This window comes from Bos mutus, chromosome 2 (genome assembly GCF_027580195.1).
Source record: "Bos mutus isolate GX-2022 chromosome 2, NWIPB_WYAK_1.1, whole genome shotgun sequence".
In the NCBI taxonomy this organism is placed as follows: domain Eukaryota; kingdom Metazoa; phylum Chordata; class Mammalia; order Artiodactyla; family Bovidae; genus Bos; species Bos mutus.
Genome location: NC_091618.1, coordinates 113,788,004 through 113,815,231, shown reverse-complemented (window position 1 = coordinate 113,815,231; position 27,228 = coordinate 113,788,004). Strand labels below are relative to the sequence as shown.

Below are 27,228 nucleotides of genomic sequence, written 5' to 3'. Positions count from 1 at the left end.
CCAGGAGTTGTAGCAGCATTTGTGACCGCATCCCCAATAGAAGTCATCGACATTTTACATCACTGAATGGTAGGCAGCTTCTAAGATGGTCCCCAAGGCTCCCCACCTTCTGCAATTCACACCCTTATTTACATCCCTCTCCTTCGTGTGAGCTAGTTTAGTGACTCATTTATGGTGAACAAGATGAAGCAGAGAGGATGGCATGTCTCTTCTGAGATTTAATTTTATGATTTCCATCTTGGGGGCTTTCTCACACTCTCTTGCTCACTGTGAGGAAGGTCCACTACTGTGTTCCGAACTGTCCCGTAGAGAGAACCACACAGCCCAGAACCAAGGGAGACCTTTGACCAATAGCTGGCGAGGAACTGAGTCCTGCCAACATGTGAGTGAGCTTGGAAGGAGATTCTCCCCTAGTTATCATGTATGCTAGAAAAAATACGTAACGACACCTGAAATGAATGGTTTCATGGATCTAGTTACTTAGGATGACGCTAAATTATGGCTTTGTATTTTTTTAAGGTTAGTTGACTTAAACAGAAATATTAAGTGAATGATCTAGTTTGGGTGGTATGCAGTCATCCCAGAATTATGAAGTTGGTTTGCGAATGTTTGACATTTGGGAACCACTGCCCTGGGAAACTTACTGGGAGACCAGACACATAAACAGATAAAGAGATAACAGTTCAAGTTCAGGAAGAGGCGGGGGTGTCTAAGTTCAATCAGATTGCTTCCAGGGTACTTGATAACCTAGCAGAGGGGTAGTCTGTACCCCTCCCAAACTTCCAGTCACATGTCACACTGCCCCTTTGCTGCTGCCCCCCAGGGGGAGATGGGGTGGGGAGTGACTTGGGAGGCCCAACAGGTTCCTCATTGTCCTCTCATCTGTGAGATCAAGCTCTGTGTAACTTAATTTCAAGGCCTAGAAAAATGTTGGTGCCTGAATCACCTTTGTGGTCCACCATCTAGTCCTGCATAGTCCCATGTGGTGACCACGTGAAATGTGGCTGATTAGAATTGGAGTGGGCTGTAAAGTATACACAGGATTTGAAGACTTAGTATGGCAGGCTGTAACATATCTCGTTAGTAATCTTTACATTGATTCACATTGAAATGGTATTTTAGATATATGGGATTAAGTAAAACATATTCTTAAAGTTAATTTCATCTATCAGTAGAGAACTGTAAATTGCATATGTGGCTGGCGTATTTCTAATGGGCAGCTGTTCTCCTGCCTGCAGATGAGAGAAAGTACCCAAGTGTGTGGAGGGGGTGTTGGGGATGGCGGAGGCAGGGGGTGGGTGGGGTGGTTAGCCCTGTACTGATTGTGCTAACCTGTTGTGATTCTGCTTATCCCTCCCTGATCTCCAGACTGTGCTTCCATTTGCTTTCTGGATATACTGGATATCTTGCCAGATTTCAAGCTCAGTGCCCTTCCTCTAAAACCTGGACCTCCTCCTGCCTTCCCCATCTCATAAATGGCACCCCCTGTCTAATAAATCTCTATGTCTTGGTATTTCTCAAATAACATGCTGTATTTCTTGAATCCATCTCCCCTTTTATATTTCCTCTGCCTCTTCCCTGATTTACACCTTCAGAGCCTGAAGGCTGAACCAGTGCAGGTGAGTCTCCTGCCTTTAAAGACTCTGGCCTTTCACCTCACTGCTGTCAGAGTGAGCTGATAAAGCACGGATGTGACTGTGGCACCACTGCTTAAACAGCTTCCTTGGGGCCCCAACACCTCCAGTTTGGGAGTCCAAATTCCTGAACACTATCTGACGCTAGAGTACCTTCCCAGCCAGCTGCGTCTAAGGAGCAGCCCTGCTCTCTCATGGCCTCCTCTGCTTAGCAGACTGCCTTCAAGCACAGCTCATGGCCAGCTCCTCTGCAAAGCCTTCCATACCCACTGCTCTGCCACCCTTGCCGCACCTTTGTACCCTGTCACCACCCAGTCACATGCATTATGATCATCTGCTCACGTTATCTTCCTGCCTCCCATCCCCCAAGAACAAACCCCTCTCTTCCTACCTTGCTCTACTTCCCCCTGCTACCCCAGCACCAGTACAGTCCCTGGCCAGAGTATCTTCTTAGTAAATGTTGGCTAGATGAAAAAATAATAGATCAGTGCTGGATGTTTTCATGCTTGTGGGGCAAAAAAATCTGTTGGAGATTTAAACAAAGATCTTAAGATCAAAGTAGTACTTAGATGTGAACTTTTGCTTTTGTCTATAAAACAAGTTATTCTGACTTGATGAAGATAAAATAGAATCTAGAACAGTAATGATTTCCTTCTTGAAAAATATTGTATGCTTCTTTTCCTTTATACTTTCACTCTGGTAACAATGGCTTTTGCTTCTGTTAAATTGTTTCAACCTATTCTAAAAAAATGACTCACAAGGCAAAACAATTAGATTCTAGTTCTAACTTGAATGCATTTCCCAGGTCCACAACCTCTGGGAGATTTGGTTACCTTATTTGTAAACTGAAACAGTTTACTCTGTGATCTCTAAAGTAATTTCCTTTTCTAAAATTCTAAAGCATTTTAAGGTTCCAAGGGCTTGAAGATGGGGCTGCTGATCATAGGCTTGTTTTACTCTTGTTTGTAAGTGACCCGTCTGACATTTACTTGGGAGTATAGAGTTTCAATATATACTCTGTTCTAGCCCATTGAAGAGAGCAGATTAAGATAAAGCTCTTCTAAAACTGTAATATTCAGTGTTGGAAAGAGTATGGTGAATAGGGCATTCCTTTAGGACGCCAGAGGAAGTGTAAGCCCTTCGCACTGTGTTTCAAGAGAGTTTAAATTGTTCAGACTATTTGATCCAGTATTTCTGTTTCTGAAATTTATTCTATGACATAATCCTAGCTGAGCACAAGAATTTGCATGTCATGATACTGATATTGGCACATTTATAAAAGCAAAATAAGAGATGACTATATGGCCAGCAACAGAAGAATATTAAATAAATTTTGGCATAGGATATCATGCAGTTGTTAAAAATCATGTTTTCCAAGAATATTTAGTGGCACGAAAGAATAATGAAAAACTGGATTCAAGAGTTGGATACATTATAATCTTAATTTTAATTAGGATTTATACACATGCACATTTCATACACACACACACACACGTTTATATTTATACGTACAGAGAGAAACAGAGAGGGACCAAAAAGAAATAATCCAAAGGGTTAGCAGAGTATACTTCTACTCAGCAGGAAGAGCAGGGTGCTGTTGGGGTGTAGAGGTGAGACAACGTGACACCCCAGTGTCTGGGAGCTCCCGTCCTGCGAGTGCTACAGACATATATGAGCATCATTTAGTGGTGATGGGGTTCCCTGCAGTGAACAAGTAGCTGCCCTTGGGCTTTGGTAGGTCAGAGAAAAGGCCATGGTTCACACTCCTGAGTGGCCCTGCCAGAACCGCTGCAGCTCTGCAGTGTCCGGGGGGAACGTGGCAGCTCCAGGCACATACTCTTTCCAAGCCATTCCCAGCCAGCAAGAGCTTAACTTGTTGCCCTCCCCATGGCCTCACTCTGACCCGGAATCCGAGGAAGGAAGACCTCTGAAACTTAGGAAGGACGTTTGAAACCCTGGGGAAGGGCGGGGAGCCATCTTTACCACATCTGTTTTTGTTTGGGTGATTTATTTTTTATTGTAGCTAATTTACGATATTATTTTAGTTTTAAGTGTATATCAAAGTGACTCAGTTATACATATGTATATGTGTACATATATATAACCTTTTACAGATTATTTTCCATTATAGATTATTATAAGATATTGAGTATAGTTCCCTGTGCTGTAGAGGAGGTCCTTGTTGATTATCTATTTTAATATAGTAGTGTGTATATGTTAATTCCAGATTTCTAGCTTATCTTTCCTGTGCCCCCTACCCACCCCCATCCCCTTTGGTAACCGTAAGTTTTTCTATGTCTGTGAGTCTATTTCTATTTTGTAAATAAGTTCATTTATATCCACATATAAGGAAAGACTAGAGATCTCTTCAAGAAAGTTAGAGATACCAAGGGAACATTTCATGCAAAGATGGGCTCAATAAAGGACAGAAATGGTATGGACCTAACAGAAGCAGAAGATATTAAGAAGAGGTGGAAAGAATACACAGAAGAACTGTACAAAAAAGATCTTCATGAGCCAGATAATCATGATGGTGTGATCACTCACACTCAGCTAGAGCCAGACATCCTGGAATGTGAAGTCAAGCAGGCCTTAGGAAGCATCACTACAAACAAAGCTAGTGGAGATGATGGAATTCCAGTGGAGCTATTTCAAATCCTAAAAGATGATGCTGTGAAAGTGCTGCATTCAATATGCCAGCAAATTTGGAAAACCCAGCAGTGGCCACAGGACTGGAAAAGGTCAGTTTTTATTCCAGTCCCAAAGAAAGTCAATGCCAAAGACTGCTCAAACTACCACACAATTGCACTCATCTCACGAGCTAGTAAAGTAATGCTCAAAATCTCCAAGCCAGGCTTCAGCAATATGTGAACCATGAACTTCCAGATGTTCAAGCTGGATTTAGAAAAGGCAGAGGAACCAGAGATCAAATTGCCAACATCCAATATCTGGATCATCAAAAAAGCAAGAGAGTTTCAGAAAAACATCTATTTCTGCTTTATTGACTATGCCAAAGCCTTTGTGTGGATCACAATAAACTGTGGAAAATTCTGAAAGATATGGGACTACCAGATCACCTGACCTGCCTCTTGAGAAACCTATATGTAGGTCAGGAAGCAACAGTTAGAACTGGACATGGAACAACAGACTGGTTCCAAATAGGAAAAGGAGTACATCAAGGCTGTATATTGTCACCCTGCTTAATTAACTTAAATGCAGAGTACATCATGAGAAACTCTGGGCTGGAAGAAGCACAAGCTGGAATGAAGATTGCCGGGAGAAATATCAATAACCTCAGATATGCAGATGACACCACCCTTATGGCAGAAAGTGAAGAAGAACTAAAGCGTCTCTTGATGAAAGTGAAAGAGGAGAGTGAAAAAGTTGGCTGAAAGCTCAACATTCAGAAAACTAAGATCATGGCATCTGGTCCCATCACTTCATGGGAAATAGATGGGGAAACAGTGGCTGATTTTATTTTCTGGGGCTCCAAAATCACTGCAGATGGTGATTGCAGCCATGAAATTAAAAGACGCTTACTCCTTGGAAGGAAAGTTGTGACCAACCTAGACAGCATATTGAAAAGCAGAGACATTACTTTGCCAACAAAGGTCTGTCTAGTTAAGGCTATGGTTTTTCTAGTGGTTATATATGGATGTGAGAGTTGGACTATAAAGAAAGCTGAACGCTGAATAATTGATGCTTTTGAACTGTGGTGTTGGAGAAGACTCTTGAGAGTCCCTTGGACTGCAAAGAAATCTAACCAGTCCATCCTAAAGGAGATCAGTCCTGGGTGTTCATTGAAAGGACTGAGGTCGAAGCTGAAACTCCAATACTTTGGCCACCTGATGCGAAGAGCTGACTCACTTGAAAAGACCCTGATGCTTGGAAAAATTGAGGGCAGGAGGAGAAGGGAACGACAGAGGATGAGATGATTGGATGGCATCACCGACTCGATGGACGTGGGTTTGGGTGGACTCCGGCAGTTGGTGATGGACAGGAAGGCCTGGCGTGCTGCGGTTCATGAGGTTGCAGAGTCGGACATGACTGAGATACTGAACTGAACTGATAAGTGATATCATGTGATATTTGTTTTTCTCTTACTTCACTTAATATGATCATCTCTGGGTCCATCCATGTGGCTGCGTATGGTATTATTCCATTCTTGTTTATGGTTGAGTAATAGTTCATGGTATATATACCTCATCTCTTTTCCATTCATCTGTCACTGGACATGTAGGTTGCTTCCATGTCTTGGCTATTGTAAATAGTGCTGCAGTAAACATTGAGGGGCGGTGCATGTATCTTTTTGGATTATGGTTTTATCTGGCTATATGCCCAGGAAGGGGATTGTAGGATTATATGGTAACTCTATTTTTAGTTTTTTAAGTATTGATGGCTTTTTAAAATGTGCTATTTAGACATTATTTTATCAATGAGCTCAGGATACAACATAGTATTATACAAAAAGAAAATACAATATGTACAAAAATAGGACATCATAGTATATATCATGCATAAGGTCATGGAAGTGTGACCTAAGAAAATAGATATCGGAAACACATTGTAATGTGGTGGAATGTGCAGACCAAGTCCCTTTCCGCCAAGGAAGAGTTCGTGAGAAAGCTGGAATAGCTTGCAACGCTCATAGCATTTCCTGGCACATAGTAAGCATTAAATGATTCTTGATTTAATAAATATGTGCTTTAAGTTACTAAGATTTATGTTGAGTGGTGCAAAGGAAAATACTAATTGTGAGACAGTAGGGGAGCAAGAAATAGACCCTCTGTCAGGCCTCACTAATAAAGGGAGTTTATTATAGGAAGGTTAGTAAGGGGGAACTCAGGACTAGCTCCACAAGGAGGCATGTATTGGAAGCATGGACTCTGGGACCAGGCCATTTGAGTTCAGGCTGTGTCTCTACCACTTAAAAGCTATGTAGCCTTGGTCAAGTTACTTAACTTCTCTGTGTCCCATTGCCGTCATCATCTACTTCATAGAATTATTGAGAAAACAAATGAATCAATATTTGTACAATATTTGTAATGCTCCTTAGCACACAGTAAGGGTGCAATGAATGTTCACTATTATTGTTGGTGTTGTTAGTATTAATACTATTAAAATTACTGAAGGCTAGGATGCAGTTTAGGAGACTGGTCACCTCTTCTTTCTTCATGTCCACTGCTTAACTGGTTCAGCTGTTCCTTTCTGTCTCTTGTCTGGTTCCATCAACTGATTGTCCCTCCCTCTCCTTGATCCCCCACTTCATCATTCTGAGGCTGGGAGGAACCTGATTGCCCCATTTGAGTAGAATTTTTCATGCCCAGCCAGTTCAGTATGCTCCCCATCCTGAAGACTGGCCATTCCTGGCCTGGGAGCTGTTCTTGTCCAGTTGGCCATGGCTTGGACTTCCTTGGTGGCTCAGTGGTAAAGAATCAGCCTGCCAATGCAGGAGACACAGGAGATGTGGGTCCGGTCCCTGTGTCTGGAAGAGCCCCTGGAGGAGGAAATGGCAAGCCACTCCAGTATTCTTGCCTGGAGAGTCCCATGGATGGAAGAGCCTGGAGGGCTACAATCCAAGGGGTCACAAAGAGGTGGACACGACTGAGCGACTGAGCACACACTCACAAGGTGAGTCTAGCAGCATTTGGTCTCAGAAGGGGAATGTAGGCACAGAGAAAGCACTTGTAATTATGGAATTTTAAATTATTCTGAAAAGGGGACTCATAAAGAAAGGGTTAAGAAAAACTTCACACTGTAGAAGAGACCCAGTGACTTATGGCATTTTTTTCCACCTAGTACACCGATTCATTTTCTAAGGCCTGTTAGTCACTGTTAAGATCCAGAAAGGAAATTATGTGACTAAGAACTGTGGAAATGAAACCTCAGAGACCTTTTTTGAACCTATGCCTTTCTAAGTCATGCCCTTTCCACCTCTGCATCAGTTCACAGTGTAGCTTGTCTAACTTTCTGGTACCTTATCCAATTCTTTCCGTGCCATGGACCAGCCAGGAAAGCACTGTGTGGTGGATAAACTAAACACGAAGATGGTGATGGGTGTTCTGATTATTTTCTAAAGCTGAATGATGCATTAGGAAAGTTCCTAGGGAGAAGCTTATATCACATGGTACTCATCCTCATGGACCACACTTCCTTCTCTGACTGTCACTGCCATGGACCCGCATCTTTTCGCCGCTTCCTGCATCTTCAAGGTGATCAGAACGGCATTGCACTCCCTGCAAGTTACCACCGCTCTAGAAGTCAATCACTGAGTCAGGGCTGACAGCAAGGGCTCTTTGCTGCAATGCCTGTGGCTCCACAGGAAACAAGACAGCGGGAAGCCAGCTTTTAGGGGGTCAGAGCTCGCAAGCTGTGTGAGACCATTGTTCTTTCTGGGCCATCTCTCTTCTCCAGATGCCTATGATTTGGTATTTCTTCTGGCCAGAGAATAGCAATGGAAACACTGAACAGAAAGCATTCTATCCCTTGTTACTCAATGTGTTTTTTCCAGAGAAGCCCTAAAGGTTATGTTGGGTTTTATGAGCTGCAGAGGATTGCCGACTGGTGTTCCACCTAGAAAGACAGACATCAAAAACTGCAGGGGGAGCTGCCCTTGGGTGGGCTGTTGAGCTGAGACAAAATCTCTGCTTCCTGCTCCCAACCTGAATATCATGAAGGGGAAGGGGGAAGCATCCTCTGAAATACTTTAATTGTCCCCACATGTCATCTGGGTACTAAATATTTTAAACTAAAAACCTTATTACGCAGTTGACGGTCAGTGACACATGTTTCTGATATTAAAAGTCAATCACTCTCCTCTGTCTTCCTCTCTGAAAAATGAAAATGAAATAAAATAAATATGTCTTCAGCTGTGAGAGTTTCCTCAAATGATCAGATCTGAAGGGCTTTTGGAACTTCCTTCACCCTGTCAGCAAGAAAAGACATCAAAACAGTGATACAGAACCAGGACTGAAAAAAAAAACAATTTAAAGATTTTTGCTGACGTATCTAATGATCTTCTCAAATGAAAGTTATTTGAAAAAAAAATTTAAAAATAAGGATCATTTTAAGATTTTGGTAGTAGTCACCACCTATTCTGTCAGAAAAGTAGCTGATTTTACAGAAAATTCCAAATGGTTTTCAAAACCAAATATAATGTGATCTTTGTTGCTAATTTGTTCACTTAATTTGAAGAATATTTATAAATGCTTGAAAGCTGGAGATTCAATATTGGTCAATTTAAAAGACTGTAGGTATATTTCAGCCTAAGGTTGACCAAAAGAAAAAAGATTTTAGGTATCCTGCTCCTTTCTTAGCTCTGTAAGGACAATGTTGCGGAAGGAAGATCCATGGCAAGGCTTCAGCGATGGGGAGACCAGGTGTTAGAGGCGCAGAATAGCTTCTGATCTACTACTGGCTTCAGCAAGAGAGGTCAGACTCCAGGGCCCACTGGTCTCATGGAGAGAATAGTGTGCAGTCCCCTTACATACATGTGAATCTGTGTGGGAAGCCATGGGGGTAGGGTATCTTCTCTCACTCCATCCTGCCCCAGGATGGGTAATCTTCCCCCTTTCATCCCCTTTCATCCCCTTTGACACAGAACGAAATTATTGGATAATTGCTGACCCTCAGTTTTCCTGCATTTGTGTGTGTGTGACTAAGGCCAAGGTAAACTGGTCTCTTGGGTTTATTTTGAGTTGAAATTAGCTGAGCTGTTTGTTTCCTCTGAGCATATACAGATGCTTTTTGAACTATCTTTGTGTTTGAGGGATTTTTTTTTTTTCATGGTATCAGCACACCACTTCCTCCAAGTTATTACTTTGAAACAGCTTTGCAAAGGGAGATATTCCTGCTGGCCATCAGCTTGGCCAAGCAAGCGATGATTGAGGGATGGCAGCAGAGCTTCACAGTGTATTTCATGTTTGTGCATGACTTCATGAAATGATTTCTCATCCACGAATTTTGGCAGACAGGATGGGCTGTCATCTGACCTTACCAGTAGAAAACTGTGTTTTGTTAACATCAGGCACTGGCTCCCTGTTTGAATGATACTCAAAGTTTAGGCTAAAATAGTGTCCTCAGATGACCCTTTGCCTGCTCTCTCTGAGAATTCCATGGAACCTTCTTGAATGTAGATTTCTACTTAATCTTTGATCCTTCCAGGCTCTCTGGTTCTGATAAATTTTTAGAAACTGCAAGTTTGAGTAAAGTCATTCTTAAGTTTCCTTTTATTATACTTTAAATTTTTTTAAATAAATGACCTTTGAATGCTCTTAAATGTTGATGTGCAAACATATAGTGTTTTTACTAATATGCTTTATAAATATTATTCCTCTTCCATAAATTCATACATTTCTTTTATTTTTGAGGATAGTAATATTTTATAGTATCTTACAAGTAAATTCTGAACCTTTCAGTTCTTTTATGCTTATGCTAAGGAAAATAGGACTAGAGATTTAAAATATACAACCATAGTAAGTTTATAGTGATTTTATATTCCCACATTTATGGATGTAAAGGAAACTGATTTGACTTTCATCCAATTCTGATTTTATACTTTTTTAAATGTTACTGCTTTCTTGCGTAGGGGGAGGGAATAGGAAGAGTTACACTTAAGGAAAATCACCACTGAATTGCCCCATCCCTGCTATGGACTTTATTTTTGTAAAAGCTCGAATTCTAGCAAAGCAGCAACAGGTCCCAGTCACTTCCCTGAGCAACATATACTGTATACTGCCTTTTATAGTTATTTATTTATTTATTTACTGCTGCTCTGGGTTTCTGTTACTGTTTGGGCTTTTCTTTAGTTGCAGCGAGTGAGGGCTACTCTCTGGTGTGGTGCTCGGGCTTCTCCCACTGCGATGGCTTTTCTTGTTGCAGACCTTGGGCTCTAGGTACACAGACTTCAGTAGCAGCGGCTCTGGGCTTTAGAGCACAGGCTCAGTAGTTGTGGCGCACGAGCTTAGTTGCTCCGTGGCAGGTGGTATCTTCCTGGACCAGGGATTGAATCTGTGTCTCCTGCATTGGCAGGCGGATTCTTTACCACTGAGCCACCTGAGAAGCCCTCTTCACTGTCTTTTACACTGTTTTTAAGTAATTGTTAATGAATCCAGGATATGATATGTGTTGTTCTCCATTGCCCAACCTTGTACAACTTATGCCTATAAAGACTTTGACATACCTCAACTTTGTGTCTCTCAGCACTTCTGAGAAATCCCCATCTATATTTACAAGATATATAGGGAGGAGGTGGAAAGCAAGGGAAGAAAACCTCATTTCCACGTTTGTGCAATTAGAGGTTGAATAGAATTCAGTAGACCCCACTAGTGAAGAATATTAAAAATATACCTCCAGAGAGTATTTTCAATGAGGTAGGAGCAAATCTTGGATGAATATAAAATTCTGTGTTCAGAAGCCTTTGTACTTTGGAAAATAAAATTTCCCATTGGTGATCTTCATATTGGTTTTCCATGAATTCCCTGCCAACAGGAGTTGGATCCTCATAGTGTTTTCTGTGTGGTATTAAATTTTGCTGAAGCTTCACTTGACTCTTGGCACAACTGACTTTCACGTCAGAGTCCCTCAGCTTGCGGTGGCTGAACTTGGGCACAATGATAGGAATCATGGTTTTGTTTTCTCACTTGCTCAGAGACATCAGATCTTGTCTCAAGGCCTGTTTTCTTTCAGTTCATTATGTGCCATCTCTGAAAACATTCACAGACCATTCCTATTCTCTCTGCACTTCCCAATCACTAGAATAAAGCAGGCTTGATAAGAAGCTCTGTCTTTTGTTCCCCAGTTGGGTGAGACAGTCTCAAAGGGCTCTGGGACCCTTTCATAGTGCACTGAAGACAAGTCCAGCCTCTGAAGCGGCGGATCTGGGGTCCCCATCCTCCTCTTGGAACTTTAACTGACAGCTGGCAGGGAGCCTCTCCAGGTGAAATGAAAACAAGGCAGTGAACACAAAATCAATTTACAAGTTCCTATTTCTTCTTAACTTTTACAAGAAACTGTTTTTTTAGGCAGTTTCTGGGGCATTTTTTCTGAGTCTGTGTCCACTGAGCCCAATGACATTTAAAATTGCACAGAAATGCAGAGGCATTTGTAAATGAGAATGGGACCAGCACAAATTGTGTAGATTGATGCCAGGTTTTTGAGACAGGCCTAAGTGGACCTGAAAACTAACTGCAGAACCAATATAAAATGGAGACTCTGAAATTATGAGTACCCAGGTTTTCTTAATTATTTTACGCATGCTCAGTCATGTCTAACTCTTTGCAGCCCCATAGACTGTAGCCCTCTAGGCTCCTCTGTCCATGGGATTTCCCAGGCAAAAATACTGGAGTGGGTTGCCATGTCCTCCAGGGGATCTTCCTGACCCAGGGATCAGAACTCGTGTCTCCTGCACCTCCTGCATTACAGGAGAATCTTTTACCACTGTTTCATCTGGGAAGCTCTTTCTTAACTATGATATAGAATATATTCTTTATCCTTAAATTACATCGAATCATCCCTCTAGAAATAAAAGGAGCCACTTCGCCTGCTGTGTTCCCTCCTTTACCAAGTATAACTAGGGAGAAGTTGAGCTCACTTAATAGTAATAATGATAGCTGATGTTGTTGAGCGTTTAGCATTGTGTCAGGCATTTTACCCCAAAGCGTATACCTTTCTCACCGAGACACACTGAACATCTGCAAAGTCCAGGAGAGAAAACTGTATGAACTGAGGAACAGCTCTTGGGAAGACCCAGGTGAAAAGGAGACCAAAGGATGTCATTCCAGCCCAGGTCTTCCTGTTAATCATCAAATAGCTAACTGTAGTTACTTTGAATGAATGATGTAGGCTCAGAAGGGTTTTTATCACCAAGTTTTTAATTAAAAAAAATTCTAAGTTAGATTTTACTTTTTCCAGAATATTTGCAGAATGGCTAAGGAAGATGGTAAAGATAATGGAAGCTTGGATGCTTATTGAAAGTGAAGTCACTCAGTCATGTCCGACTCCTTGCGACCCCATGGACTGTAGCCTACCAGGTTCCTCCGTCCATGGGATTTTCCAGGCAAGAATACTGGAGTAGGTTGCCATTTCCTTCTCCAATGCTTATTAAGGCAGCCTAAATTACTCCTTAGTTCCTGGGAACTTCAGTCTTGTGAAAGATGGAATACGGTGACTCAGGGTCATAATGGTTGTTTTCTGGACTCAGACTTTAGAAGTTTACACATGTCTGCACGTGTAAATCAGGGCACTCCAACTTCTGCCTTTGAGACAGGAGGAACTGTGGTCAGATGTACCTGGATGGCCTGCTCTTTCCTTTCAATGTGGGATGGAAACATTGCTTAGAAGGTGAACATTCTCAGAGGCTCCACAGTTGCCACAGTTGCAATCTCAGGGAATTCTTTTGTAAGCATATTATCTGTTGGGAGTAGGGGTGATTCTTGATTTATGAAATTTGCTTTATAAACACACAGAAATAGTCACTGCTGCCACCCAGTCTCCCAATGGTTAAAACATTTTATTTTCTCTATGAAAAGTCATGGAGCCTTTAGATGGTCTTCAAATTCAAAAACAGAAGAAATAAGGGAAAAAGTTTAAAAGCCTATAATTAAAAAAAAATCCAGATAACAGCTAATGGAAAAAGACATTCTAAAAATGGAGAAGATAGTAAATATATAAAACATTGTCAACCTCATTAATAATCAAAGAAATGAAAATTAAAATGGCTCATACATACAATTTTTTTGTCTATCAAATTAGCAGATTTTGGAAAGTGACAGTGGTGCATGTTGAAGAGAAATGAAATGGGTGCTAGTGAGAATAAGAATGGTAAAACTGAGAAAACAGTGTAACAATATGTATCAAAGGAAAAAGGAAAAACTTCATATATTTCATTTCTAGTTACTGTACTCTAATAAATGTACCCTAAGGAAATAATCTGAAAGGGTCACAAACATTTCAGTACAAGCATATTAGTCATAGTAGGATTTATAATAATAAATTGGATGTAATTTAAATGTCTACCAATGACAAATATTTACATAGGTAATAGAACATCCATAAAAATGAAACATGCAGCTATTAAAATTATGTTAGGCTAATATTTGAGAACATGGGGAGTGTGAGAAAGATGAATATAAAACTATATATATATATATATATATATATATGATCCCATTTCAGATGCATACACAGGAAAAAGATTGGAAGGAAAGTCTAAAATGGTAACTGGTTTTCTCTGAGTATTAATGGATCATTTTAAAATTATATTATTCATAATTTTCTAAACTTTTCACATATGACTTTTTCATAATAGAAAACTATAAAAAGTAGGAGAAACTTTAAGTTTACCCCAAACAGCATTTCCCTCCACCTGAATGCCTTCCTTTCTCTGAACAAAAAGCCTACTAACTTGGGTTAACAACCCCTCTGTCTTTAAAAGTAAAAGGCAGCAAGTCAATTTCCTCCTGACATCTTGATGAGATCATCTTACCCTATGGAGGGGAGTTAGGACTGCTGGGTAAAAAGTACTTAGGGACAGGGGCCCCTTACGTCTGGAGTGAGGTCAAGGGACAGTGTAGGGCTGGCTCGGGGATGGGGCAGAAGCTGAGCTTGGTGCAGCAGTGAAGCCCTCTCCCTTGAAGAACTGAAACTAAAGTTTTAGTTGAGCCCTATTGAGAATTAAATAAGACTTTTGTGGGCTGGCCTGGCAGGGTGTCCTCAAGTATGTTTGTATGGAAATGGTTCTCAAATACAACTGATTACCCCCAGACTTTGATGCTGTACATTTACACTAGAGTCTGCCTGAGTTAGCCCTTCCTCTGGGTGTGACCTTGTTAAGGCTACTCTGGTGTAACACCTGTGCTGCACAGAATGGGAGATAAATTGCTTTCCTTCCATCACATCATCAACTCAGATCTGAACGCTCCGTGAGCGTGGTGATCACTGTGTGATCTCACCGTTTGATATCTGTGGCATCCCCAACACCTGAACCAGCATTCAGTACACCATAGGCGCTGAGACCCCATGGGAGCCCTCACAGTGTTCCCGCTCCTGGACAGCCGTGTAGTTAAGAGACAGGAACACAGGGAGAGCAGATAAAAGATCCTAGAAGATTTTACTTACGGAAAATAATCTTCCTTGTGTGTTTTTCTTCTTGGCTGGAGAAGACTGGCCAGGAGGTTGCGTGTGGGGCCAGAGGGGCCAGTGAATAAGGAAGGCGGCTGTGCTGACCAGGAGGGGCAGTGGCTGGAGTTGGGAGGCCACAGGTCGGGGTTATGTTTGACCTTGGCCGTGAAACCCAGACAGCTACATATTTGCCTTGCTAGGACAGAGCTGCCATCCCAAAGCCAAGTCTAACACCCAGGTTGGGCTCAGTTTAATTGTTGCTTAGTCTTGTTTTGTTTATTATTTTTTAATGGTGGTAGGTAGGGGTGAAGCAGGGAGAAACCATTCTGACTTTTTTTTTAAACTATGTCCATTTACCTTCCTGAGGGTGTCCTACAAAATATAAACCACATGTGGTTTTTACACCTCACGTCTTTGTGGTTTGCTATTCTCAAACTAGTCAATATTTAAATGTAGTCATGGAGTTGCTTTTTACACCAGCCACCAGCTGATGGTTCTGTCCATTCTGCTGGAATGGTTTCAACAGGATGAAATGATCCAAGACTGAATTAAGCAGCTTCCATGCAGCAGCGGGGAGGAGTCCTTTTGTCAGCACTGAGCAAACACAAAAACAAAAAACCCCAATGAGCCAAAAACCAACACACACGCACAGTGATAGAGCAGGTCACCTTGCGGCCGCACCTCTTGTGATCTCTTGCCCCTCCACCTGTCTGTGGAGTTGGGGGGAACAATGTACATGCCTTTGGTCCAGCAGGAGGCACTTTGCACGCCTTTCCAGCGGCCTGGTGGGGCAGCCATCCCTTTAAGACAACCTGGAGGTGTTTTTCCAACAGTCTGTTTTCCCAGTCAGTCATTTGGAGACTCCAGAGCAGCCAAATGGGAGGCGGAAAGTTCTTGAAGTGGCAAAATCAGATGGAATCTGGGGTCATTCGAGTAGAACACATTGTTTCAGCCAAACCACTGAGAGAAGCTGGGGCTGCTAGGGAAGAGCAGCAAGCAGCTCTGCATGCAGCTGTGACCATTGGGAAACGGCCTGAGAGTCCCTCCCACGACTGTAGGTGAGCAGCCGGGACAGTCCCTGCGGGCTCCTCTCCCCATTCCCCAGGCTGGAGGAGCAGAGCCGTCAAATTGCCATGCCTGACTTTTTTTTTTTTTTTTTTTTCATGTGCTTCAAGAAATTCTTTCATAATTGAGATTCTATGATCAGTACACAGACATTTCACTTTGCACACAATTCTTAAAACACTTAGCAAAGATCTAAAAATTCATGTAGTTGTTTTGAGGATCAGTATACAGACATTTCAATTTGTTCACAATTCTCAATATACATACAAAAAATCTTTAAAAAAATCATGTAGTTGTGATTCTTTTCTGAAGTTATTCCAGCAGCTTCCCAGCTTAAAATTTGGAGGCAGATTTTCCTTAACAGAATATCAAGGACCAATATCTTCAAATATTGACATGCTGTTACCTTGCAAGTCCCATGAATTCACAATTTAAATCATATACATTACATACTTAAATTGTCTATCACTCGGTTCGACCAAAGATGTTATAGAGTGTGCAAAATTCTGTCCCAGAGAGCCAAGATCAAGGAGTGAGTGGTCTGCTTTAGGCAACAGTTCTACCAAAAACAACATGGGAAGAGAAGTAAAGTGTTCAAGGCATTAAATACACAGCTGACTCCAAACCACAATTTATATATGGCAGTATAATACAACACTGCCATGCTTTGTATTATAGGATAGGATATAAAAGGAACCCCTCATCTATGGAACGGTTAAACTGACACCCAAGACAATCAAAGCCTCGGATACTCAACATCCCACTTGTTTTCTTATTGTACCAAAAAATAAACCACCAACAAATGCTTTCACCTCATTAAAAAAAGAAAAAGCATTTACACTTAAAAAATGGGATGAGGTGGGATTCCTTCATTTTTAAAAACGTTTCTAGAGCTGCTTAAAAAATGTGCATTTCAAAACGGTTGATAAAAATAGATCTCTGGATTATACAAAAAGGGAGACGGGCCACCTGATTGGATTGGGTGTGATATTCAGCATATTTGGCTTCTTTCCTGCTTCATCAGAGGCTGGGCTCTCCTCGGTTTTTAGTTTCTCTGTTTTCTGCAGGTAAGTCTTCTTTAGTTTCTTGCCACTTCAGCCTGTTTCCCCTTTTCTCCCCTTTTCCCCTTTTGTTTGCACTTTTTTGTCTAAAGATGTATCCTTTCCTGCCACAGTTTTTGGCTTTGTTTCCACTTTTGCGGGAGCCGGGAGCCCGGAGCTGGTTTCTTCTTGGGCTCCTCCTTCGCCACCCGCTCGGTGGAGCCGGCCTTCCTGGCGGACATCGCGAAGCCAGGCTGAGAGCCTTCGCGAAGCCAGCTGCTCAGCCCCTGCCTCTTCTCCAGCCACCCCAGCGATGCCTGACTTCAAAGGGAACTCGGTCAGGGGCATGCGCAGAAGCAGTGGCTCGCAACCCTGTCTGACCTCGGACTCTGAATAACAGGGTTTTCTAATGTCCCCTTCACAAACGTCAGTGAACTTTCACCAGGGAAATAATCTGACCACACACATCATTCCTCTCCAAATCTGTGTAATCGTTATCTGTAATTAAGAGGATTAATTACAATTATAATTTATTAAGTAATACAAGGAATGTAATTTATTATAAAATAACTTCAATTGTAAGCAATCAGGTAGTACTCATTAGCAAACAAAATGAAGTGGTCAGGGTTTTGCAGTTGCACTGATAATCATCGTGAGTAGGGCATTGCGACTGCAGACTAATTTGGGTAAGAGAGACTTCATTCCCACCAGTGGCAATGCATTGGAACACATTTTCCAGCCAAGGTGAACAACTCTTGGTAAAGAGCTGTGCAAATCATAGTATTTCATTTATATGACAGTTGCATTACTGGGAAACTTGGGGACTAATACAACAGTATTTATTTACTTTGAATAACGTGTAAAATGGAGTTTAATTGTCAGCTCAGATTACTAAACAGTTTTTTCACCTACATCAGTGTCCACCAGGACCTTTGAAGGTTATGTGGGTCAATTCTTTACTGAGTGGGACAGTCTGGTACATTGCAGATTGACTAGCATCCTTGGCCTGCATCCCAGGAGGGCCTCCCCATTGTTTTGACACCCACAAATACCCCCATTTCCTGCCCACATGCAGGAGGGTTGGGTCTGCCTCTCCAGGTAGCAGCTGCACCAGGCAAGCCCAGCTTCCGTGCAGTCAAGGGGCCCCCGGGGAAGTCTCAGGTCAGTGAGCCCTTCTGCAGGGTTCAGTTGAGTGGCCTCAGGCCCAAAGGCATAGAGCTGGATAGACCCTTGTTTTCTAGTCAGGGGAGGGCTTTCTTGTCCACGTGGTTCTATCCTCTGGCAGTAGACATGGAGTAACCAGCTATATGTCTGGAGAGAAGACCACATAGGGAGCAGTATGGCTGTTCCCACCCCACAAATCACGGTGGAGACCCCATCCTGATCTTCATACCTGATGAAGCCACCAGATTAGCATCCAGAAGGAGCACACAGCTATCCGTATGCCAGCAGCTTCACTCTGGGTGTGTGCACAAGCAAATACTTGGCAGGATGTGAAAACAAGGCTTTCCACCCTTTGGCCCCTTAAGTTGTAAGAAACTTCTTCTTCCATCTCATGTGGTTTTTTCCCTCTATGAAAGTGAAAGAAGTCGCTCAGTCGTGTCCGACTCTTTGCGACCCCATGGACTGTAGCCTACCATGCTCCTCCGTCCATGGGATTTTCCAGGCAAGAGTACTGGAGTAGGTTGCCATTTCCTTCTCCAGAGGATCTTCGCGACCCAGGAATCGAACCCGGGTCTCCCACGTTATAAGCAGACGCCTTACTGTCTGAGCACTTGTATTCGATGTTGGTGACTACCTGGGAAGTGTTTGCATTTTAATTAAATTACCTAGAATACGGTGAGGCCTCTTCCCACCAGGCCCCCACCGTCTGGACTGTGTTCCCAATGTGGTAGTGGCTCTTGAGTGTTTGAAATGGCACTCATAGTAAAATACACGCCTGTTTTTGAAGACTTAATAGAAAAAAAGAGTGCAAAATACCTAACTAATAGGCTTTTTATTGGAAGTACATGTTGTAGTGATAATATTTTTGAGACAGGATGTTAAATATTACTGTTTTATATTGTTTTCCTTTTAATGTAACTAGTAGAAAATGTGGAACTGCACATATAGACCAAATTTTATTTCTGATGGACAGTTCTAATCTAGGAGGAGGGTTGTTTTCTTTGGTTCTTTGGTTGGTAAATTAGAATTTAGATTTTTGCTTTTTTGTTGCCTTTACTAGAGTCCCCCAGTTTGAGAACTGGATGCTTTCTAGGAAGAACTACTTGGGTTCTGAATCAGTATAAGGGAGCCCTCAATCTCTGTTCCATTCCATCCATCCATCAACCAAAGAGGTCATTTTGAGAAGAAAAAGGTAACTTCTGTAAAACTCCCAGGTCTGAACATGATTATAACAGAGCGAGCAAACCCCTTTAACAGCCTCTAGTGGATGAGGCCTCTTGTGAGTGAGCCACAAGTCCTTTTCATATCATTGTTTAAACTTTTTGCTATAGAAATATTTCAAATGTATATGAAAAGTAGTCAGAACATTATAATGAAGTGCCACGTATGCTTCACCCAGCTTCAAGAATGATGATTCTTTAAACCTGTACCTGTTTTCCCCCTTTTTCATTTCAGGGCAAACCTAGACATCGTATCTTTCCATATACAAATATTTCAGTATGTATCTCTAAAACTTTAAAGACTCTATAAAAAACAACATAACTTCAATAATATTATCACTCTTTAAAATTAGCAATAATCTTAGTATTATTAACTATCAATATTCGGATTTCCAGTTACCTCATTTATTTATTGAAGCACAGTAATTTATAATGTATTAGTTTCAGATGTACAGAAAAGTGATTCTGTTTTTTATATATTCTTTTTCATATTCATTTCCATTTTGGTTTATTACATGATTCTGAACATAGTTTCCTGCTGAAGCTGGAAGAGCAGGAGTGAAAAGTCAGTGGATGTCTGCCTCCCCAGATCTGAGGCTCTGCTGTAAGTTAGGGGAAGGGATGATAGACAGCCCCAAAGCAACCAGTGTGCACTCTGTCTACCTGTCCAACACACACACATGCACACACACACGTCTTACACATACAGTTTCAAAAATGCCCGCACAGAATAAATCACTCACCTTCCTCCCCACAAAAAGTGGACAGTCGAGGTCCGAGTCCAATCCCAAGGCCAAACTTTCCACAATGTTGTCTGCCAGCCCCAAAGGCAGTATATCGTGGTCCAGTGGCAAATTATAAATGAAACGCCCAGTGCACAATGGTGGAGGCAGGATAATAGCAGAATTTCACGGTTAAACTTCCATTTGGGAAAGGAGAGGAGTCATTTGTCACCCGTCTCTAGCGTATTTTATAACCCGGTGAACAGATTGTCCCTGTGTGGCGATGGTACGGAACTTTGGTCAGTCAGTGGCTTAACTTCCTTCTGCTCTTCCTTAAGGGTCTTCCTTGGCTGTTGTCTTCCAGAGCCATCTCGAGGGCAGGGCCGCACCTGTTCCACAGTCTATGCCTTGTTCTCTGGCTTCACGGATCTAGGGATTGCCTTAGGATTTAAGCAGTCATAAGCTGTTTTCAACCATTCCAGGGTTTTATCCTCTAGTATTTAAAAACGTGATAAGATTCTCTAGAATCCCCGAGCTCCATGGACTAGTGAACAAAACTCAAAATTGTGTTGAGTCGCAGTCCGCTCTTAAGTTCTGTGGCCTTTATCTCAGTCTCTGATTAGGTACAGTGTTGAAACAGTGGCCTGAGGTGGTGAAGCCACTGTTAATTTACTCCTTGCTGCTGAGAAGGACCCCAGTATATTACAATAAAGGTAACAGCCTTCTGCTCGGACGAGAGACCACAGTGTCTCTGGGGGAGACAGTGGGAAGTTCAGCTTCTCCTTTGTGTCAGACTTCTTTCCTGATATTGTTGTTATCTTTTGGCCCTGTTCTGCCTAATGTTAGTTAGCATAGCGTAGAAAACTGGGGTTTTTAACCCCACAAGGCTCCGGATTCTTTGACTCTCAAACATCTTGGTTGCACATCATGGGAGGCTGGGAAAGGCCTCTATTGACAAAGCCCTTGCCTGCCCCCACCCCAGCAGGCTTCCAGTAAGTTTCATCCTAAATTTCTCTTTGCTGTGTATCTTACTGAAGGCTGAATGTAGCCAACATACTCCAACCTTCTAGTTTTTTCTCTGAATTCTTTAATGGCGCACCTTCAGTAGGCTTGTGGTCTTCGACCCAGGATTCAGTAGGTGGCAGCCCAACCAGCAGTGATGCCATCACATAACCAGGATGGCCAACTTCCTAGCCTAGGAGAGCCTGCACTAGCTGTCACCCAGCCTTAAATCAGCCAGTTGCACATTTTAGAGTTAGTCACATTCCATATTCACTTCTAGTACTGATTTCTGTATCACATTAGTGTTTGTATTACCAGTAATAGAAAACCTAACCACACTAACTTGCATGAAATAGAAAATTTATTTGCTAGTGTAAGTTAGAAGTCCGAAATAGAGCTAGCTTCAGGTATAGAAGGATTCCCCCAATAAATCAACAGCTGATTTTCTCCATCTCTCGTTTTTCACATTGTTGGTCTCATTTTCAGACCCCATGTGGTCAGAGGATGAGTGAGTCAGCTTCAGCCCCTCCATCCTCACAGACCCAGCTCCATCCCTCGGGAAGAATTCTGTCTTCCAGACACAAATTCCCTTGGTTCTGATGAGGCCACAGGCTATATCATCAAGAAAAGTCTCTGGGGCTGCGTGAATGCAAGGCTCCCATGAGCCAGCAATTCATGTATCTGGAATCGGAGTAAATTCCTCTGGACCCACAGGGTCTGGGAGGGAGGGAGGGAGAGATGTGTCTCCAAACAAAAACTGAAGGACATCATTGTAAGTAGGGTCAGTGGATGCTGAGCTGCCAAAACACAAGGAAATATGTTGCAAATGTTTCCCCAAGTAAGGTTATACCAATTTATATTAGCAGGACATAGAATGGTGTGATGTTAGTTTTCGATTTTCTGTTTCTAAGATTATTTTTAAATGATCAGCCTTCTATATAACTACTGATAGGTTTATGGGCAAGAAGCTAATTCCTTTGTTTCTGCTCTTTTAAATCATGTGATTCCCATATTTTAATACTTTGAAAGTAGAATTCCTCTTATAATAAATGTGTACATTTAGTCTGGTACTGTTTCTTCTTCCCCATAAAAAGCTATAAGATAAGGGGGGTGTTTTGCTATTGAAGAAAATGGTGTTTTAGAATGGAAGGAGTACAGTATTCTAAAACATGTTTCTGCTGCTGCTGCTGCTAAGTCGCTTCAGTCGTGTCCGACTCTGTGCAACCCCAGAGACAGCAGCCCGCCAAGCTCCCCCGTCCCTGGGATTCTCCAGGCAAGAACACTGGAGCGGGTTGCCATTTCCTCCTCCAAAACATGTTTCTACTACCAGGGAAATACTGCACTATAACAGGTAGTAATGGAAACACAGTTTGCAAAACTGGAATGAAAAGAAATCAATTGTCCTTATATTTTATTCATGGCGCTGTTGGCCCTACTCAGTCTGTGTTGATTTGGGGTCACCACAGGAGGGTTGTTGGCTGTGATTCTTTACTGCTTTTTCCAGGTCAGAACCACAGTGTTGTGCTATAATCTCTGTCTGCTCTTCATTTTCTATTTCTGTAGATTAATATGAAAGATTCTTCACTTGATTGTTCTGGAGACTGTTGATTATAGCTTTGCTCTGTCTTTAGGCTGGGACTGGTCCATGTGTTGAATAAGGTGATATATGCATTTAAAATTCCCTTTGAAGCCTAGAATCATGATTGTCTTTATTTGCCTCAGGTTCTCAATCCACTTTTCTTCAGCCTTTCATTATATTAACATACGCAGTGAAAAAAGTGAAAAAGTGAAAGTGTTAGTCGCTCAGTCGTGTCCAACTCTTTGTGACTCCATGGACTGTAGCCCACCAGGCTCTTCTTTCCATGGAATTCTCCAGGCAAGAATGCTGAAGTGGGTTGCCATGCCCTTCTGCAAGAGATCTTCCCAACCCAGGGATCAAACCCAGGTCTCCTGCATTGCAGGCTGATTCTTCATAGTCTGAGCCACCAGGGAAGCCCCAACATCAATACAAACATCCCTAACACCAGTACTAATACTGCATCAACTGCTCCCCGCCATGTTACAGCCTTCTCCCTACCCCTCTTCCTTCCACCTCTTCTTATGCTTATACAAAGGAACTAAGTGAAATCCTCCCCTGAACTTAAGGCCATAATAACACTGGACCATGGAGAGAGAGACCGGGCTTCTGGCTCCAGCTCTGCTGCTGCCTGCTGTGTGATAGAGGCACGTCACTTAATCTCTCTGGACTCCCATTTTCTCTTTTGTAAATGAAAGTGTGGACTCTGATCTCTGCAGTCTCATTCATCCTTAAACTTCCTTATAAGAAACTGACGCTGATCTGGGAACACCTGGGCACAGAGGAAGGGACAGAAAGCGCTTTCACGTCTCACATCTGCCTGAGTGGCATTCACTGCAGAGGGTGGCCTCCAGGTCTGCTTTGTCAATAATGCTGTCAGAACCCTCCCCCGCCCGCCATGTGATCTTTCGTTTGTCTCAGTCTTCAACTTCCTTAGCCCATTTTTCTCTCCTCCCTGCTCAACGACAAGAACCACTTGCACTGCGTGAGACTCTGCTTGCATTGCCAAGCTCCTCAGTGAGCTAAAGGGCTCCCTGCTGATCTCTGGTATCCTTTCCCTGGAAGATTTCCCTTTAGCCTAAGCCTTCCCAAGAAAGGGGTTCAAGTCCGTCCTTAACTTTCCTCAGTCACTGCTTTAGGGGAAACAGTCTCAAGCTTTTAAAGGAATGTTGTGTTATGGTACTATTTTTAATTATTTTCTCTTTCATTCAACAAATAACATTCATTGACACCCACCAGGTGCTGTTCTAGATCCTAAGGCAACAACAGGAAACAAGGTCCTATGGAACTTGATTTCTAGTGGTGAGATGTGCAAGTAAATAAGCAATTAAATAAATGGAAAAAATACCAGATGGTGACAAGTGTGATGGATAAAGGAAGACAGGAGCAGAGATGGGACATGAGAGGGGGCATTTTTGCTGACAAACAGAGAATGAGAAGGAACCAGGAAGGAAGAGTAAGGTAAGAGGGCTTACAAGTGTCAGATCCAGAAAGCAAATGAGCCTGTGCATTTAAGGAACAGAAAGGGCTGGAAGGTAATTAGCAAGACGGAGTGTACTTGAAATGAAGTCAGAGAGCTGGGGGCAGGTGGGTGGGCAGATTTTGTGAGTCCTTGTGAGCTAGGCAGAGCTTGGATTTTTAAAGTGAAATGAGAAACCATGAGATGGTTTTAAACAGGGAGGAACATTATCTGATTTATGTCCTGTGGTGCATAGTACCACCTCATAAATGTGTCCAAAGTTGACTGTGCTTACAAGTTCTCACTAAAGGTGCAATAGACGCAAACCGTAGACAACTACTCCCTTGAATGTGTCGTGGGCTCCAGACCTCTAAGTGATGGATAGGGATAGTCATGATCTATCATGTCCTGGGGGTGTGTGTGCTCGTGCATTTGGGGGGCATTACTTATTAGAGAACTAAAAAGTAATTCTGTAAATACATAGCAAAATCACCATATTGCCTATGTTCTCTTTTTAAGACCCAACTATAGTTAGACTTCCCCAAAGAGTCATTCAGGCATTTACTTAGTAGTTGATCAAGTTTTCTGTTTTTCCAAGGTTAGTGGAGGGTGAAGGAGATAATCACTGCAGGCCTCCCCCCTTGTCCAGACCCAGGTCTGCGTGTATTTTTTCATGTATTAAGTGTCCCCTGGGCTCCAGATCCTACATTAGGTGAGACGAATAAAGTCTGTGCCTTCCAGTGGCACTGGGCAAAGAGTCCAGATCACTAATCCTAGGAAGTCATTTCTAAGAGGGGGAATCCCCACTGACTCAGTGGTAAAACCAACTCCAGTACTCTTGCCTGGGAAATCCCATGGACAGAGGAGCCTGGCAAGCTGCAGTCCATGGGGTCGCAGGAGTCAGACACAACTTAGCAACTAAACTTATAAGAATTCTGCCATAACTTGGCATCACTTATAAGAATTCTGCCATAACTTGGCATCACAAAACTCCTTGTGCAGCCTATCTTAAAGAATTGGGAGTTAAAAGAACCTTAGTTAACTCCCAGTACTTAGTACTTAGTCAACTATCCCAGTACTCCACTCTAGGAGTACTTCCAGTATTAGGAGTGAGCCTGTCCTAAGCATCACAAGAAACTTCATATTCCTGGCTCCACCCATGAATCCTACAAGCCTTCCTCACCCCTTTCCAACCCACCCAGCAGAAAATGCCTCCACACATTTCCAACAGCCCCCTGATCCACCCAGTCTCATCATTTTACGTATAATGGAATATTAGGCAGCTTATGATCTTTTTGTACCTTTTTCCTCTGAACTTAGCAGAATCAGGACCCCAGAGTCAAATTTTACAATGATGTTAGTTTCCAAAATATGCCTCTTTTTCATTCTTTCAGCTGATACTGTTTTCTCAGAGTTCCATGGCGGGTGTCACAAATATGTCTGAATAGATATATTCAGATAGACTGAGAAAAAATTGAGAGCGTTTTCAGATTTTTATACATTCCTCAAGTTTTGGTGTATTTTCTATGCATATTCCATTGCCTACCCACCTCTCAGAGTCCTTTAATAATGAGGAATCTGACTTTCTTCCTTCTGCTCATCATCACTGCTTTTCTATCAAGCATCTTCTGGGAGAGTATCGTCACCCCATTTAAGTGTGGAGGATGGAAACAAAATATTTTGGCGTGGAAAACTCTGATCTTCAGCTGACTTGACCTGTACAGGCATACTGTGGAGACACTGCAAATTCTACTCCAAGCTACCAAGATAAAGCAAATATTGCAGTAAAGCAAACCACACCAATTTTTTGGTTTCCCAATGCATATACTCTGCTATAGTTTATTAAGTGTGCAATAGCCTCATGTCTAAAAAAGTGCACAAAAAATTTTTAAACCCAAAACAGAACAAAAACTAATAATTAAAAAGCAAAAATTTTAATCTACATACATACCTAAATTAATAACTACTTTATTGCTCTTGTAAATCAACTATAACTCAGTTTGGAAAAACTTCATTCAAGTGGTAATCTGCGTCTGAGCCGTCAATGTGTTGTAGTGACGTCAAAGATCAGTAATCATAGATCACCATAACAAATATAATAATAATGAAAAAGTTTGAAATATTGCTTGAATTATCAAAATGTGAAGCAGAGGCACAAGGTGAGCAAATGCTGAAGGAAAAATGGCACCAATAGACTTACTCATTTCAGGGTTGCCACAGACCTTCAATTTGTTTAAAAAAAAAAATGCAATATCTGTAAAGCACAATAAAATGAGGTGAGCCTGTATAGCATGTATTCTGACTTGGGCACCAGAATCACATTTCAAAAACTCATTTGCCTTCATACACCTGACTAGCTTTCTTCACCGGCATTTGTAACTTACTTCCTACACACTTGACTGCTCTGCAGATGAGGAAGAATCACTTACCTTATTTATCAGTGTCATTTGGAGCTTTTAGATCTTGAGTGACTCTCTTCCTTAATCCTAAATGTTATCATCAGTATCAAGAGTGATACTTTAAAATGAAATTTCCTGAAAGAGTCTCAGGTTCCATGAGCAGATATTTTTTGTGGAGGTGTCTAGAATAAAGTTGAGCTGTTAACCAGCTCGCGTTGCTATCTCCTCTTGTCCCTGTACCAAAAGGTATGTTACGCCTGGTGGGAAGGAGAAACATTTAATTTTCCAAATTTAGGGGTTTCTTTCTTGCTTGCTTCTTAAGTAAAATCTAGCTCCTTTTTCTGCAGAAAAGGAGGAAGGAACAAGCAACAAATTAATCAGACAGGAAGTGAATAACCACAGAAGGACGTCTGCCTCTGACTCAGTATGTCACATTCAACAAGAGGCCAGAGCTTGTCCAAAATGGCGGTCCAGAAACGACCCCTTGTTTGTGTTAGAAGATGATGGCTTTCACAGTGACGGTTTTCTCTCTCATTTCTCGTTTGCTCCCTGCCTGCTTGTGTCCCTGATCATGCCTTCCTCCAGTATCCTTTAACGGTAAGAAAATTATATTCAAACTCCGCGTATTTCCTTTATTCAGTTAGTGGGGAGGACTAAACGGCTTTTAGTGAACCATTGTGTGCTGAGATAAAATTGTGTAATTTTTCAGTAGAGCACCATGTGGTCCTCCTATTGCAGACGAGACTAGTTTCACCACTATGGTGATTGTGGGCAATTTGGAACTTATGCTTTGAACTAAAATGTAAGCAAGATTTTCAGCAGAATCTT

The 27,228-nt window shown here is 42.1% G+C and overlaps 1 protein-coding gene and 2 long non-coding RNA genes across 5 annotated transcripts in view; 1 reads left to right on the top strand and 2 right to left on the bottom strand.

Moving 5' to 3' along the window:
- The window catches only part of WIPF1 (WAS/WASL interacting protein family member 1), a 129,013-nt gene that overhangs the window by 61,075 nt on the left and 40,710 nt on the right, over positions 1-27,228 (top strand). The window contains exon 1 of one of the 3 annotated variants that reach the window (XM_070358689.1): positions 26,842-26,997. The exons of the other annotated variants lie outside the window; for them this stretch is intronic. The gene's annotated coding sequence lies outside the window, so the exon portion shown is untranslated. Of the gene's footprint in view, positions 1-26,841; positions 26,998-27,228 lie in introns of those variants that run through there. 3 annotated transcript variants of the gene reach the window in all.
- LOC138984422 (uncharacterized) lies at positions 16,919-21,332 on the bottom strand. The gene is made up of 3 exons (XR_011461693.1): positions 19,986-21,332; positions 18,252-18,429; positions 16,919-17,356 (listed from the first exon to the last, which is right to left on the bottom strand). It is a non-coding gene; the product is annotated as an uncharacterized lncRNA (long non-coding RNA).
- On the bottom strand, positions 25,379-26,830 carry LOC138984427 (uncharacterized). The gene is made up of 3 exons (XR_011461702.1): positions 26,431-26,830; positions 25,552-25,760; positions 25,379-25,464 (listed from the first exon to the last, which is right to left on the bottom strand). It is a non-coding gene; the product is annotated as an uncharacterized lncRNA (long non-coding RNA).